The following is a 1680-nucleotide window of genomic DNA, read 5'->3' as shown; positions in this document are numbered from 1 at the left end:
GACATATGTCTAGTTATGAGGCATTAGCATTGCAAGTGAGGAGAAGATACGTGTACACAGACACCGAGTCAGGGAAATCCATTCCAGGGCCAGAGAAAGAGACAAAAGTTCTTTTTCCTCTCTTTATTTATGTTGTTGAGAGTGCTCATCAGAAAAATAGAATTTCCAATAACTTTATTCATACCAAAAAACTAAACAATAGGTCCTTTCCCACAAGTGGTTAATTGCATTTATTTTTCAGGCATAAATGTTATAGAACACAACTAAACCCTTTTTTACTTTTTTTTAATCTACTGTAAGAGGTACAAATTGCCTAAAGTTGGATAGTGGTAATGTATAGTTTCCAATATCTAAAATGATTTCAAACTCTGTCTCCATTATCTTCTCTAGACCTTAAAGTGCACTCTTAAAATATAGTTTCTCTTATTTGAGGCAAGAGCCAACACACTATTGTCCCTTTAAACTTACATTTTTCCTCCCTTCAACAGTCATTTGCCAGCAATCAAAATACTGATAATGGCTTTACCATTTCTGCACTGCAGTCTTTTATTCACAGTCTACTCCTTTTCTTGTAAATGTCTGCTGTCTGTAGCAGGCTATCAGCTGTTCAGAGCCAATACCCGTTCATTCTGCCATGTGCCAACATGCATTTGCCAATATTATGTCAAGAATTTGTAATGTTGCCATCTCAAGTTAGGCAGTGCTCACATGTAGTACAAAGCATTAGTTTCTCTTTGGCTCAAGCTATATGCATGCTATATATTACAATAGCCTGACTCATGATGCAGTATCTCTCACAGACCATGGTGTAGGGTACCACGGTTCTGAGCCTATTAGAAGTGGTTTATTCCTCATCTCATTATTCTCTGTCTGAAAATCATTCTCTCGACTCTGATGTTGAATGCTTACAGTTATTTGGCTGACTTGAGAGCGCTTTATTCGTACTGAATTATATAGATGCTGCTTCAAGTAGAAAAAGTAGAAAAAAAGAACTTGTAGGCATAGATAAGGCAGAGTTGTATAGCAGTGGCTTAAAAAAAAAAGTACATAGCAATCTGTTTCCCAATCAATAAAGTATTAATCTTCTGCTATATGTGGTATTCATTATTTTTTTTTTTTTTCAGTTTCATCTTTCCTGACTGCTTTTATTGGAGTGTGGAATTGGTTTAGTTTCTGTCTTTTCATTTAAACACAGCTGCTTCCTTCTGTGTTTCTACACTTCACATGGCTGATACAGGTTCTTGGTAATACTTGGATTCCCATAAATAGAAATAGGTTTCACTGCCTTAAATAAATAAATATAAAGGAGGAGTGGAGAGGGACAGAGAGAGAACCACATGCACACATATATTTGTAGAGGTCCACAGTTATTTACAATGCTCTAAAAATGTGCACTGAACTATTAGAAATTAGCCCACTAATAAATGTTAATGGCCTTAAATTTTTAAATGAAAATGATTAATCACCAAATGCAGTCATGTCTGTGGGGCTTACCTTTTATTTTTGTTGTGTGAAATAACATTCAACAAATTGCAAGAATGTGGTTCAGGCCCTTTATTCAGTCTTGTCTAAGTAACGTTCTAGCTTAATTACAAAGTGACACAAGGATTATCAAGCAGAGCCTTAAGGCACAGTGTAGTCACAGATCAGACAAAGTGATCATGATAAACCCAATTTTCC

The sequence above is a fragment of the Meleagris gallopavo genome, chromosome 2, assembly GCF_000146605.3.
Source record: "Meleagris gallopavo isolate NT-WF06-2002-E0010 breed Aviagen turkey brand Nicholas breeding stock chromosome 2, Turkey_5.1, whole genome shotgun sequence".
NCBI lineage: Eukaryota > Metazoa > Chordata > Aves > Galliformes > Phasianidae > Meleagris > Meleagris gallopavo.
The sequence above is the reverse complement of the archived record's forward strand: the minus strand, read 5'-3'. Positions refer to the sequence as shown.